This window comes from Plecotus auritus, assembly GCF_963455305.1.
Source record: "Plecotus auritus genome assembly, chromosome: 2".
In the NCBI taxonomy this organism is placed as follows: Eukaryota; Metazoa; Chordata; class Mammalia; order Chiroptera; family Vespertilionidae; genus Plecotus; species Plecotus auritus.
The window spans coordinates 175,621,435-175,636,750 of NC_137771.1; the positions used below are offsets into that span (position 1 = coordinate 175,621,435).

The 15,316-nt window shown below is 43.8% G+C and overlaps 1 protein-coding gene across 5 annotated transcripts in view; it reads left to right on the forward strand.

Moving 5' to 3' along the window:
* The first annotated feature begins 543 nt into the window (after window positions 1-543).
* ATP13A3 (ATPase 13A3) overlaps window positions 544-15,316 on the forward strand; it is a 103,326-nt gene continuing 88,553 nt past the window's right edge. For all 5 annotated transcript variants that reach the window (XM_080652292.1, XM_080652295.1, XM_080652291.1 and 2 more), the window contains exons 1-2: window positions 544-684; window positions 1,435-1,478. The gene's annotated coding sequence lies outside the window, so the exon portion shown is untranslated. The remainder of the gene's footprint in view (window positions 685-1,434; window positions 1,479-15,316) is intronic.

The following is a 15,316-nucleotide window of genomic DNA, read 5'->3' on the forward strand; positions in this document are numbered from 1 at the left end:
TAACCCCCCAACACCCAGCTCTACGCTTTCTTTTCCTCGCCCGCTTGGGGGGCTCTAAAAAGGCGAGGGATGGGCGGGGCCTGCCACACCGCCCCTCCCACCGCCGTTGGCTCCGCCCCTCCCGTCGTCCCCTCTGCGCCCCTCCGCCCTCGGCGCTGGGTTGAGGCAACCACGTGACCTCACATCCGGCGCGGGAGTCCCGAGCTCGCCGCGCGCTCTCCCCCGCCCGCCCGCCGGCTTCCCCGCAGCGTGATCCGAGCGCCGCCGCTGAGGGGAGGGGGGATCGCTACGTCGCTGGCGGCGGGAGGCCGTTTTCAAGAGCTGACCGCCCCCCTCCCCTGCCCGTCTCCCCCTGCCACCCTCCCTTGTTCTCGCTCAGTCCCGGCTGCACGCCGCCGGCGCCGCGGGCGCCGAGGAGGACAGCGCGGACGTCCCTGAGCCCGGCTCGGCCCCCTCCGCGGCGCCTCCTTCCCCTCACCCCGAGCCGCAGCGCGTGGCGGCGGCGGCTGCGGCGCCTCGAGCCCGAGCGACCCGCGGCCGCCGGCGCCGGCCGAGGGCGATGGGGCTGGGCTGAGGCGAGGCGGTGCGGCGGCGGCGACAGCGGCGGGCCGCGGCCCCGGCCCCCGGTGGCCACTGGGCTGCTCCAGCCGGGAGGCCGCCGAGGAGACGGCGCTGCGGCGGCCGGTGAGTGGCCCGGGGCTTTCTGTTGGCGCCGAAGGGCTGGGCAAGCGGGGCTTGGAGCGGGTGGATGGCGGTGATGGGGGGGAGGTTGGAGGAGGCGAATGGTATTGTCGGGGGTGGCGGGTACCCGGTGAGCTTATGGTCAACCTCCTCGGGCCAAAATTGGACATCACATCTCGGGGAAGGTGTGTGTGGAACCGGGAGGGGATCGCTGCGACCGCGTAATGTCGGTCTGGGACAGGTGAGGTGCGGAGGAGGAATCCACGTTGTGGGTGTGAAGGCCTGGTGTGGACGCGCTGCTTGGGGAGGGCGAGTGTGTGCTGGGGCTTGGGAGTAGGATGGTGCCCCAGCCCTTTTAGAAAGTCCGGTCGAAGGTAGGGGCATTGGCACGGCGCTCGATGGGTTTCTGCGGATGCTGACTAAAGGGATCTTGAGTTCGCCCTTAGCCACGGAGCAGTGAAGCTCCTTGCTAATCACTGTATTTTCCAGATAAAGTGAGTGAGGCCCCGAGAGGAAAAAATGACTTTTGACTTGCCTAAGGCCTCTCGCTTTGATTCTAGAAGTGAGGACTAGAAAAACCAGGGCCCTTTCCTCCAATACTTTTCCTTCTCCCCATTAGGTTCATAAATTAGGTTCTCAGCCTCTTTTTTGGGGGTGGGAGGTGCTGGCCAATGAATCGGATTGGGAATTGACAGTGGCTTCCCAGTTTGTAAAGCTTTTGTGACAGGTGTTTATTGTTTCCTCTTCCCACAGATCTGACAGAAACATCTTTGACTCTTGGTGTCTGGACATAGGAGGTATGAATTACTCACATAATTAACTACTTCTAATCATCAGTGTCTTAGAGCTATATTTAGTGGTTATATTAGTGCAAAATGAATGGGTATGGAGTCGTAAACCTAGAAACAGAAACCAGTGTTTCCTACACATGATTCTGAACTAAATGAGTAGAACATTTGTGTATGTAATGACTGTTTTAGATCTATGAGTCAGAAGTTAGAATTTTAAAATGCAGAAACGTTAAATATTATTGCAAAAGGAACACTATTTTCTAAAAGCTTTGTTGCTAAAGTGAAGGTTTTCTGATATGATTGTCTTTTGAAGGGTGATTACACAGTAAAAATGTTCTACCTTTGGTTAGACTCTTTACTAAGGCATGTGTTTCGCTGGAATATAAGTGGCATTCTTTTCTCAAGAGGCTTGTTGCTTGGCAGAATAGGCTACAGTTGCCAAAATAAATGTATGGGGGCATCCCATTCTGGTTTAGCAACCCTTTTTAAAGGCAGATCTGTTCCTGGAAGTTGTTGAAATAGTAAGCCTATTGAGCCCTGGCCAGTGTGGCTCAGTTGGTTGAAATAGTAAGCCTATTAATAATTGTTATGGAAATTTACTTTTGCTACTGTCCTTGGTTTTGCATTATCTGCCATTAGATCCCACCCCCCACCATTAGATTGTTAAGTGATATTTTTTTTAAACATTGTTACAACAACAAAGCTTGTTTTGGGTCCAGGGATTGGGAGGAAAAGTGATGATACTGTTTGGTTGTCTCAATTTATAAGTAGTACAGTTATAAATAAATAACAATATTAAGTAGTAGTTTATTCTGAAAATAAAGTTGAGAGTTTTCAATTTGATGCAGTGTTCAAATAATGTAGTAGGAGGGCTGATTTCTTTGTCCAAGACAACCAGGAAGACTTATTTGGGATATCTCTGGTAATTAAAAATTTAATTTGCAGTCTATAATAATAAAAGCATAATATGCTAATTAGACCAGACGACCTTCCGGACTAAGCCATGGTGCCCAGGCAGCTGCCAAGGTCTAAGCCATGGTGCCGAGGCAGCTGCCGAGGCAGCAGGGGCCTAGCCCCTTGCACGAATTTCATGCATCGGGCCTCTAGTTGGTTTGATAAGTTTCTACAGAGCAAAATAATTTTACAGTAGTTAGAGCAAAGCCTGAATGTCTAAACAGTATCTTCTGATGAGTTTTCTACTTGGTTCTGGCTTATTAGATATTAAAGCTAAAATACTTCTGTTGGTTCAGTTAGCCATTAATAGTTACCTCATATAGGTAGCATCAGTTTCCCATCTATGTCATGTTTCAAGAATGAATTCTTATGTGGATAATAAGTGTTGGCAGCTATGGCATTTTGTAGTAGAGAAAGCATGGACTTAGGAATAAGACCTGAATTTTATTTCTGACTTTCTTAGCTAGTTGTTTGACTGACCAGTGCTACCAGTTATTGAGTAAGCTTAACTGTATTCTATGTTTTGAATTATACACTTGACATGAAGTGTCTCACTTAAACCCCATTTTACAGAAGAGGAAAATGATGTTCAGAGATGTTAGGTTGCCCAGAGTCACATACAGTTAACCTGGTAAACCTAGTACTAGAAACCCCTGGTCACCTACAGTAACAGAGAGCTAGGATTCTGGCTGTCTTCAAAGTCCCTTATACTCTTAGTTGCTTAACTTCTCTGTTTTTCTTATTCCTTTTTTTTTTAGCTAACAAATAATACTTAATACCTCAGAGAGTTTTGAGGATTAGCTGAGGACATAATGTGAAGAAAGTAACACTCTTGTCACATAATATATAGTAGTTCCTTTCACTCTTCCATTCCGTTTACTTAATCAAGCTGTGCTTGTATACCATAGTGATTTTGCAACCACTGTGAATATAAGGTCTTAAAATGTGAATATACTTTATTCCTAAGATTTATAGCCGTCCTAGGAGACGGGCTATGGTCAGATATGGGGGCATCCTGTGCAAGTTTGTCTTTATTCTGTATTTTTTCCCCAGTGGTCTGGGTGATGGTGGAAATAAGAACTTTAAGCTGGAAATGACAAAGTGATTGTAATTTCTAAAATCTTGGAAGACAAATAGAATTTCAAAATTATCTTGATTGCTTGGTTTATCTAAAGCTGGATTCTGTTCATGGGTATAATTGGTAACCTAAACTAACTATATAAGTACTCAGTGGGAGATTTTGTGAAGGGACCATAAATTGGAGTTGGCAACTTACCAATTATTAAAGACAACACTCATAAAATTTTTTTTAAAAAATATATTTTATTGGTTTTTCAAAGAATGGAAGGGAGAGGGATAGAAAGTTAGAAACATCGATGAGAGAGAAACATCGATCAGCTGCCTCCTGCACACCCCCTACTGGGGATGTGCCCGCAACCAAGGTACATGCCCTTGACCGGAATCGAACCTGGGACCCTTCAGTCCGCAGGCCGACGCTCTATCCACTGAGCCAAACCGGTCAGGGCAACACTCATAAAATTTTTAAAACAATTCACAGTGGTAAGCTAAAAGAGGATATACAGTGGTGAGCTAAAAGGAGGATATGCATTGTCTGATGTCTATGTGATACATCATTAGAATGTTTGTTCGAGGGATTCGAACATATTCTGAGTGCCAGTTAGCTCCTCTGGTTAAATCCAGATAAGAGACAGCTGATGGGCCCTGACTAGTGTGGTTTAGTGATTAGAGCATCCCCCCTGGACCACACTGAAGGGTCTTGGGTTTGATTCCCACCCTGGTCAAAGGTACATACCTGGGTTGTGTGTTCACTTCCCTGCCCCTTGGTCAGGGCTTGTGCAGGAGGCAACGTGTGTGTGTGTGTGTGTGTGTGTGTGTGTGTGTGTGTGTGTGTGTGTGTGTGTCTCTGTCTCTCTCTCTCTTATTCTCTCCCCCCTCTCTTTCTCTTACTCCCTCTCTCTCCCCCTCTCTCCCCCCTCCCTCCCTCCACTCTTCCCTGAAAAGCAATGGACAAAAAAAGATGGCTGATAGGATTTAGTTTTTGGTTTTAGAACATAGTTTGTCTGTTTGAAATGAAACTAACTGGCCTACTGAGAAAGTAAATCTGTAGTCATCAAAAAACCATGTTCTAATGAACTAACCTGGCTTGTGAAGGAAACATACAAGAGGCAAGGAAATAATTATTAGAGTCTTACTTGAGTTTTGTTGATCTTCATATTTTGAGAGTAAAGAAATAAAGGAGGATCAGAATTGGGGCGCATTTTTTGAGATTTAGGTAAAAAAGTAAAAGATTCTGGGCATATTTAACCTGGAGAAAAACTGGTGGTATTTATAAGGTAGAATGTCCTGAAGTTAACGGTAATAAGTAATTATAAAAGTTATGAGTTAGAAACATTTGTATTAGTAAGATTAAAAATCGATGTAATGTGAAGTGTCAAGAAAAATGGTAATTGGACAAAATGATCCTTGTTATAATAGTGAGTTAAAAATTACTTTATGGTAGTCAGTAAGAAGGGGAAAAAATGGAATGAAAGAAAGGGAGAGCTGTTCAAATAATCAGATGTCTGAGAATGAGGAAAGTTGAGGATAGGGATTGGTGAAGTTCTCCAGAGAGAACTATCCCAGCACCAGATCTAGTAACATCTTTGACCCAAAGGCTCATATTGGGGCCTTTCCTAGGTCTGAGATGGTAAAACATTAACTCAAATAGCAAACTTTAAGACTGCCAAATTAAAAAAAGGACTTATGTATCACAAGCTGTCTCCCCAAGGAAAGAGGCCATAGTAGACCTATGGAAACAACTCCTGTGAGGCATGTTCCTTTCAAGGTGCGGGTGAAACTGTATCTTTTGCCTCTTCCTATCACCAAAGGTCACTAATACTAGTATGAACTAAGAATGTAAGAAGCACCCTATGTTTGAAGTCTGTTTATATCTGTGAGATGGGATAGATTGAGTTATAATCCCTTAAAATTTCTCTCTTTTGTTGACTCTCACTTATTCCCTGTGGATCTTGCTTTTAAGTGATCTATTGACACTCAGATACTAGTTAGGTAAGAAATTAAATTTCTGGGTAAAGTGAGTTAACGGTGTAAAGTAGAATTTCCTGATTACATAATATGGAACTTGCTGATGTCTGTAGAATCTTTCTCAGAAATTTTAAGTAAAAATAATTATAACGGTTGTGTTATATGAAAGACAGTTCTACCTTAATGATAGCAAGTTACATTAATTGACTCCTATTTTATTTAGTTTTTCACAAAGTAATTTGTGAGTTGGACATTGAATTAAAGAGGTATGGGGTTGGAAAATAATAATGCTGAATTTTCATAGATAGGTCATAGACTATTCCCTTTTTACAGAAAAGGTAACTGATATCTGGAGAGGTGAGTGATGCTACTAAAGTATCTGGGGTTAGAAGCTTCCTCTTAGTTGGGTGTTCTTTTCACCCTTGCCTTTATTTTGTACACTAGTAATGGCATATCTCAAAACTCAGTGTGTGTGTGTTTTATTTATTTCTACTGAGAACCAACTTTTAAGGGTTGCTTTTGATTACTCGATGGACTTATATTACATTTTTAGTTATTTAAAAACAAGTCATGGAATAACTCCCACATATATATTCCTGTTTTAATTTTCTTATATTTGTGAAATAGGTTGAAAAATACATTAGTTATTAGTTTAGTTTGATATAAATAAGTGATTTGGTTTCTAATTTTTTCTGATCTAAAGAACTGAGTAAAGTGATATCACCTTTTCTGTGGGGGCTTTGGGCCTAAATTCTCACTTATATTAAAAATCTTGTCAAAATGACCATTGAAATAATTCTTTAGGAAGGCACCAGTTTGAAAAATGGTTAACTGATATATTGTTTTTCAATTATCACAGCCAGTTTTTCCTCCAGCTTTTAGAACAGGCTACCTTTTTGGTGAGTTGGATCATAATCGGCTATGTGAGATACCATTTGACAGGTGAATATGTCTTTAGATGGGTTGAGAAACAGCACATTTACTCTACATTGCATGCTTATTCTGGTGCAAGGATGTAGGGCAGGCATCCTGCCACCATTATTTAAAGTATTTTTCTCTCTTGCTTTTTTTTTTTTTTTTTTAATATATTTTTATTGGTTTCAGAGAGGAAGGAAGAGGGAGGGAGAGAGAGATAGAAACATCCATGATGAGAGAAGAATCATGGATCGGCTACCTCCTGCAAGTCCCCCACTGGGGATTGAGCCCACAACCTGGGCATGTGCCCTTGATCTGAATCAAACCTGGGACCTTTCAGTTCGCAGGCCCAACACTCTATCCACTGAGCCAAACCGGCTAGGGCTCCCTTGCTTTGTTTTTTTTTCTTTCCTGCAGCACAGATAGTTGAATGGGTATAATTAAATGCATATATAATGTGACTCCACACTGTGAATAATGGAAAAAGAAACTAGATATTTATGAAAATCAGCTATCCCCCCAGGGTTATATCACATAAAGAACCTAGCATAATTAAAAAGCTAAGTAATAAAATTGGGAATATTGGGGAACTATTGGTACTTTGTATAATTCTGGGTTGATACTCAGCTACTTTTAGTGTTTTTAAGAGTTGTCTTCCTGCCTGGTGTGGTTTAGTGGTTGAACATAAACCCATGAACCAGGAGGAGGTTATGGTTCAATTCTAGGTCAGGCACATGCCTGGATTGCCAGCTCAATCCCCAGTAGGGAGTGTGCAGGAGGCAGCCAGTTGATAATTCTCTCTCGTCATTGATGCTTCTATTTCTGTCTCCCTCTCCCTTCCTCTCCAAAATCAATTTAAAAAAATTGTCTTCCTTACTGCTAACAAAATCTTCATTATTTTGAAAGACCTACATAAGTTGTTAATGTTTTCCATGGAATTTAAAGTGTCTGAACCTAATCATTCTTGGGATAGCACAGTAAGAAAACAGTCTTAGAGAGATTAAAAATGGCGGCAGAGTAAGTGGATTCTGCACAGATGTGCTCCCGGGAACAAACTGGAATTACAACTAAAATACAGAAAAACTTCCTGAATAATCAACGGAAAACTTGCAGGAGAGAACCCTGATACCCGAAGACCAAAAGTGGAGACCGCATAGAGACTGGTAGGAGGGGCTGGCCGGGCACCCACAGACAGCAACTGAAGTCTCAGAGATATAACTCAGCTTTGAGGGGTTGCCACTGGGAACTCTGGGATCTAACCTCCAAGCTGGGCTCCCCAGCTGACACACCACAACTGAGGAGGGTACCCATATAACATCTGTCTGTGAAAAGCAGTGGGGTGCTATCTGCCAGGGAGTAACAGCTGAAAATTCAGACACCCTCTTAAAAGGCCAATGCACTAAACTCCCTGTGGAGCCACCCACCTTGTGCTCTGGCAGAGGGAGGGTGAAAAGGATTGGAGCTGTGAGAGCAGAAGCCAGGACAGGGGACTTGGGGGATAGAGCTCAGAAGGCAGACATCCCAAGTCCTGGGCTGAGTCATTCCCTCATGCAGTGGAGGACATCTTTCCCACATAGACGTTTGCCTTGCCCCGGGAGAAGACAGTTGACACACCCTATTGGAAAACACCTTTTCCTGAGGCCACTTAAGAGATTAAAAATAACAGCCTCTAGGCAGAAGCAACTTGCCCACCCTGTTGAAAAAAAACTCATCACACCCTAGGACGATTGCCTGGGGGGCAATTCAGGTCAGAATCCTATCAGTCTGTAGGCAGAGGTGGTTTCTGGAGGCTTTGAGTCTTTGTCTGATCTAATTAGTCAGAAACAGCCTTTACCAGGTGTACCGGTTAATAATTCGGATCTTGTAATCAAAGAAAACACGATAATTTCAAGAGAAACATCAAAAGTGCTTTATTCAAAGTGATGTCCATTGCTAGCTACACATTTCCCCTATCTTTCAGGTAATTTGTGGATACCGTCCCAATAGAACTTTTCTTGTTTTGAGGCAAACCATTTAGACCCAATTTTCTACTTCTACATACGTTTTGAAGTGCTGCTCAGAAAGCTTGTGTGCCATCGATCAGAACAAGTGGTAATCTGAAAGGAGCAAGGTCTGGTGAATACGGTGGGTGGGTTAATACTTCCTAAGCAAGATCTTTTAGCATGTCTTTAACTGGTTTTGAAGTGTGTGATGGTGTGTTATCATGAAGCAAAATTACTTTGCTATGTCTTCTGGCCCATTCTGGTCGTTTTACTATCAAAGCGTGGCTCAAATTGATTATTTCTTGTCAGTAGCAATCAGTATTAATGGTTTCACCTTGTTTTAGAAGCTCATAATACACACCACACTGTCCTGATCCCGCCAAAAGCAGAGCATTGTCTTCTTTCCAAAGTGATTTGGCCTTGCAGTCTATGTTGATAGTTGACCTGGATCAACCCATGATTTTGTGCATTTGGGATTCTCAGAATATATCCACTTTTCATCACCAGTCACAATTCGATGCCCAAAAGACTTTCTTTCGTGCCGTTGAAGCCACATTTTATTGATGACTTTTCGGTTTTCCATTTGTCTTTCGTTCAGTTGATGTGGCACCCATTTTCCTTCCTTTAAAATCTTTCCCATTGCTTGTAAACGATCGGAAATTGTTTGCTGAGCAACGTTTAATCTTTCTGCAGGTTGTTTTTGAGTTTGACACACATCTTTGTCTAAACTTTTTTGGTTGACCTGGACATTCTTTGTCTTTCACATCGAAATCATCAATTTAAAGCGTTTAAACCAGCGTTCACAAGTATTTTGAGATGGAGCATGTTCACCATAAGCTTCCCGAAGTATACGTTAACTTTCAGCAGCACTTTTCTTCAAAATAAAGTAATGAATTAAAACTTCCCATAAATGCCCTTTTTTGGGGCATGAAATTCGATATTTTTATTTATTTATTTTTATTATTATTATTTTTTTATAAATATTTTATTGATTTTTTTACAGAGAGGAAGGGAGAGGGATAGAGAGTTAGAAACATCGATGAGAGAGAAACATCGATCAGCTGCCTCCTGCACACCCCCTACTGGGGACATGCCTGCAACCAAGGTACATGCCCTTGACCGGAATCGAACCTGGGGCCTTTCAGTCCGCAGGCTGACGCTCTACCACTGAGCCAAACCGGTTTCGGTGAAATTCGATATTTTTAAGTGTAAAAATATCTATGATGTTAACACCTTCAGAAAATTTGACATACGAAGTTTTGAAGCTTGTTGTCAATACAACAAAATAGCATACATATCAAATCGCATATACTAGTATATCAACATATGTGTAACTCCATTTATTGAAAAAAATCCGCATTATTAACTGGTACACCTGATAACACTGCTCTGCACTAGAGATTGAGAGGTGTAGAGGATCTACCTAATACGTAGTCACAAACCCAAACAGAAATCATAATGAGGAAACAAAGAAACAACCCCCAAATGAAAGAACTAGAGCATTCTCTAGAACAGAGGTTGGCAAACTCATTAGTCAACAGAGCGGCAAACTGTGGCTCGCGAGCCACAGTTTGCGGACCACTGCTCCAGAAGAAGAGATAAATGAAGCAGAGATAAGAAATTTATCTGAATCAGAGTTCAAAGTAATGATGGTAAAAATGCTCAACAGCATGAAAAAAGAAAGTAAGTATGAAAAAAGAACAATCTGAGATAAAGAATGACATAACACAAATAAAGAACACATTGGAAGGAATACACAGCAGATTAGGGGAAGTTGAGAATTGAATCAGTGAATTAGAAGACAAGAGTTGAAAATATCACTCAATCAGAGAACCAAAAATAAAAAGCAATTGTGAAAACACAGTCTTTTTAAAAGACATGGTGGCTAAAGATGCACTGGGAAAGTGCATGGTATATTGGTTAAAATGTAGGTTTCAGAGCCATCTACAAGCCATTTGTATTCCAGCCTCATCACTTACTGGCTCTGCAGTATGGGTCAAGTCATTACCTTTTTTTTTTTTTTTTAAATTTTTTCATTTGCTGAATGGAAGTAATAAAACCTACCAGAGTATTGAGGATAAGAGGCTCAGTAAATGGTAATTTAGTATTTGTTTTATTAGTCACTAGAGGCCCGGTGCATGAATTTGTGCACGGGTGGGGTCCCTTGGCCTGGCCAGCGATCAGGGTCAATTGGGGCTGTCTTGCCCAGTCCTGATCCGGGCCGATGGGGGCCAGCCGGCTGGGGAGGGACCATGGGAGCACTCCAGGGCATGTCCAGCCTGTCTTGCGTAGTCCTGATCAGCTGGACCCCAGCAGCAAGCTAACCTACCGATTGGAGCATCTGGCCCCTGGTGGTCAGTGCGTGTCATAGCTATTGGTTGAGCGGTCGACTGAATGGTCGACCTATTGGTCAGACACTTAGCACATTAGGCTTTTATATATATACTAGTAGCCCGGTGCACGGAATTCGTGCGGAGGGGCGGGTTTCCCTCAGCCCAGCTTGCACCCTCTCCAATTGGGGACCTCTTGGGGGATGTCGGACTGCTGGTTTAGGCCTGATCCCACACAGGTAGACGGACATCCCTCTCGCAATCTGGGACTGCTGGCTCCTAACCGCTCACCTGCCTGATAACCCCTAACTGCCTTTGCCTGCCTGCCTGATTACCCCTAACCCCTCTGCCCGCCTGCCTGATTGCCCCTAACCTCTCTCTCTGCCTGATTGCCCCTAACTGCCTCTGCCTGCCTGATCACCCCTAACTGCCCTCCCCTACCGGCCTGATCTCACCCCCAACTGCCCTCCCCTGCTGGCCTGATCTCACCCCCAACTGCCCTCCCTTGCCGGCCTGATCTCGCTCTCAACTGCCCTCCCCTGCTGACCTGATCTTGCCCCCAACTGCCCTCCCCTGCCAGCCTGATCTCGCCCCCAACTGCCCTCCCCTGCTGACCTGATCTTGCCCCCAACTGTCCTCCCCTGCCAGCCTGATCTCGCCCCCAACTGCCCTCCCCTGTCAGCCTGATCGCTTCTAACTGCTTCTGCCTTAACCCCCACCACCATGGCTTTGTCCGGAAGGAAGTCAGACGCCCGGTCTAATTAGCATATTACCCTTTTATTAGTATAGACTAGAGGCCCAGTGCACGAATTCGTGCATAGGTGGTGTCCCATCCGATTGGGGCCGGCTGACCTGGGGGAGAGACCACGGGAGGTTGGCTGGGCTGGGGGAGGGACTGCAGGAGGTTGGCCGGTTGTAGGAGGTTGGCTGTGGGAGTGCACTTACCACCAGGGGGCAGCTCCTGTGTTGAGCTGCCCCCTGGTGGTCAGTGCTCGTCATAGCTACTGGCCAGTCATCTGGTCATAATGATCACTTAGCCTTTTATATATATATGGAGTAGATATTTAACATATTCAAAACAAGTTGTGTGTGTGTGAAAGAGAGAGGAGTATGTGTGAGGATTGATCTTTTTGGTTTGTTTTGTTGTTAATCCTTACCTGAGGATATTTTTTTCCATTGATTTTCAGAGAGAGTGGAAGGGAGGGGGAGAGACAGAGAGAAACATTGATGTGAGGGAGGCAGACACATGGATTTGTTGCCTCCCATAGGCATCCCGGCCGGGGGCTGGGGATCGAGCCTGCAGCTGAGGTACGTGCCCCATCCAATTGAACCTGAGACCCTTCAGTCCACGGGCTGACACTCCAACCACTGAGCCAAACTGGCCAGGGCAAGGATCGCTTTTTTAGTGGAGCAGCAGGCAATAATGACATGGTGTTTTATTCAGGCTTTTCATAGCAAAAATACCATGATTTTGCATTGTTTTAACAACATCCTGAAAAATTCAAAATGTTAATCTCATGTATCTCTGGTGTACATTTGTGTTTTTGTGTTTCTGGGTGTGTGTGTTACATTCCCCTCCCCCTTCTATGAGTTACTGTTACCCATTGTCTCTCCCTGACCACATTATAAAATTAAAAAGCATTTTTAATTGTATGTATTCAGTAGGACTATATGTACCTCATTTTCATTAATACTGATTAGTGAAATTAATCTTTAAAAAGAAGAATTGAAATATTTACTTCTGTGGTCTTTGGGTTAATTTGCCTTCCTCCTTCCCTTCCCCCGCCCTCCCTCCCTCCCTTCCTCTTTCCCTCCCTCCCACCAGAAGATATTTTTCCCATTGCTTTTTAGAGAGAGTGGAAGGAAGGGAAAGAGGGAGGGAGAGAGACACATTGCTTGATTGCCTCCCACAGGAGCCAGACCCACATTCTTGCCCTTGACCAGGAATTGAATCCACAACCCTTTGATGTGCATGCTGATGCTCTAACCACTTAGCAACACTTGCCAGGGCTGTGTTGATTTCTTTAAAACATGGGTTACTGGTTCTTCATAGATCCAAGATTTTTATTCATCTCTAGATTATGCTTGAGCTTCTTAAGGCATCAGTTTTTTTTTTTTTTTTTTTTAATATATTTTATTGATTTTTTTACAGAGAGGAAGGAAGAGGGATAGAGAGTCAGAAACATCGATGAGAGAGAAACATCGATCAGCTGCCTCCTGCACACCTCCCACCGGGGATGTGCCCGCAACCAAGGCACATGCCACTGACCGGAATCGAACCTGGGACCTTCAGTCCACAAGCCGACACTCCATCCACCGAGCCAAACCGGTTTCGGCAAGGCATCAGTTTTTAAAGGTTATTTATAACCAGAGGCCCGATGCATGAAGATTCATGCAAGAATGGGCCTTCCTTTTCCTGGCTGCTGGCACTGCATTCGCTCTGGCCAGACCCGCCTTTCTGCTCCAGTTCGGAGCTGCCTTTCCACCTTCCCACACTGCCCAGAGGCTCGGAGCGGCTGGGGTGGTGCGGGATGCCTGTGTCGTTGCCATGGTGACAATGCAAGTGTCCCGCCCCACCCCTGGCCGCTCAGCGCCCACATATGCAAATTAACCGCCATCTTTGTTGGGTTAATTTGCATACTCACTCCTGATTGGCTGGTGGGTGTCGCGAAGGTATGGTCAATTAGCATGTTACTCTTTTATTAGGTAGATTAACTTTTGTCCATAATTTCCTGAAGTTTCTCTTTAAAAATTCTTCTTCCTTGTATTTTCTTTTTTTAAAAATATATTTTATTGATTTTTTACAGAGAGGAAGGGAGAGAGATAGTTAGAAACATCAATGAGAGAGAAACATTGATCAGCTGCCTCCTGCACACCTCCTACTGCAGATGTGCCCACAACCAAGGTACATGCCCTTGACTGGAATCGAACCTGGGACCCTTGAGCCCGCAGGCCGACACTCTATCCACTCAGCCAAACCAGTCAGGGCTTCCTTGTATTTTCTCAAGCAGAAGAGATGGGATTCTTATTTACATGCCAATTATAATAATATAATTTAATTTGCTAAGTAAAATGTAAAGTACTACAGATAAGTAGCCTGCTGGTGTCTGGAGTACTTAATTATTTGAAAGACTAGAATAACCTACCATATTCTTAGTTAAAATAAAATTTTATTTCATGGATCCTTTTGATATTGAAATAGGCTTTTTATAATTATCACTGCCTTATAGTCAGTTAATGAATAATTTTGAGCTAACCCATGGTTGTTTTCTGTTCATTTTTTGGTAAGAAGAAGAATATAATAACCTGCTTCATTTAGTCAGGTTCAAAAGTGTCTTAATGTGATGTTTTCCTTGAATGCTTTTTTGTCTCTGGTGCAGCCCATTGTGAATGACCCTGATGTTCCACTAAAAGTTGTGGCAGTTATAATTATTGTAATGCATAAGAGTTGTGATCCTATTAGTCATAAGGAAGGAGGTGTGGTTAGAGCCTCTAGGTTATGCCCTTAGAATTGTGTTGGCCCATCTAACTGTTCAATACTTTTTTAGTTGCTGTATGTGCCAAGCACTGGGCTAGACTCTGGGTATGTATTGATGAGTGAGTTCTGCCATCCTAGAAAATGTGCTGCTGCATTGCACAAGTCTAGAGGACATCATTTACATTATATTCTTTGGAATGTGGCCCTTTGGCCTGCCCTTGGGTCTCTTTCAGTTGGAAAATGTTTAGAATCTCCATTGAGTACAAGTTAATCTATATCTTTATCATGTCAAATAAGGCCCTCATCATAATCTGGTCCTGTCCCATATTTTTGTGTGTGTTATAGGTGCTGTTTTATTTTTATATGCCTTTATTGATTTCAGAGAATAAGGGAGAGGGAGAGATAGAAACATCAATGATGAGCCAAAACCGGTTTGGCTCAGTGGATAGAGCGTCGGCCTGCGGACTGAAAGGTCCCGGGTTCGATTCCGGTAAAGGGCATGTACCTTGGTTGCGGGCACATCCCCAGTGGGAGGTGTGCAGGAGGCAGCTGATCGATGTTTCTCTCTCATCGATGTTTCTAGCTCTCTATCCCTCTCCCTTCCTCTCTGTGAAATATCAATAAAATATATTAAAAAAAAAAAAAAAAAAAAAAGAAACATCAATGATGAGAGAGAATCTCTGAGTGACTGCCTCCTGCACACCCTCCACTGGGGATCGAGCCCACAATCCGGGTATGTGCCCTGACCCGTAATCAAACTGTGACTTCCTGGTTCATAGGTTGACGCCCAACCACTGAGCCACGCTGGCCGGGCTATTTTATTTCTTATTTATTTACTTTTTAATTGAATTTATTGGAGTGACATTGATTCACAAAAGCATGTGGGTTTCAAGTGTACAACTCAGTAAAACATCATCTGTACACTGCATTATGGGTCCACCACTCCAATCAAAGTCTCTTTCCATTCCCATTTACCCCCCGTGGACCCTTTGCCCATCTCCACCTACCCTCACCCCCTTTCCCTCTGGCTGTCATCACACTGTCTGAGTCTATGTGTTACGTATATATATTTTTGGTTAATCCCTTCATCTTCTTTCATCCAATCCCCCAAGCCCCCTCTTCTCTGACAGCTGTCAGTCT